We start from the raw sequence: 251 nt of genomic DNA, 5'->3' as shown, positions 1-251 counted from the left end.
GTTTGGCATACCCAGAGCCATTGTTAGTGACCAAGGCACCCACTTTTGCAATAGATCCATGCAAGCTATGCTCAAGAAATATGGGGTTGTTCATAGAGTTTCCAAACCTTATCACCCCCAATGTAATGGGCAATCTGAGATTTCAAACAAAGAGATAAAAAGGATTTTGGAGAAGATGGTGCAGCCTAACAGAAAGGATTGGAGCAACAGACTTGAGGATGCTCTTTGGGCACATAGGACTGCTTACAAGG

This window comes from Lupinus angustifolius, unplaced genomic scaffold, assembly GCF_001865875.1.
Source record: "Lupinus angustifolius cultivar Tanjil unplaced genomic scaffold, LupAngTanjil_v1.0 Scaffold_481, whole genome shotgun sequence".
Lineage (NCBI taxonomy): Eukaryota > Viridiplantae > Streptophyta > Magnoliopsida > Fabales > Fabaceae > Lupinus > Lupinus angustifolius.
This window is presented reverse-complemented; position numbering follows the sequence as displayed.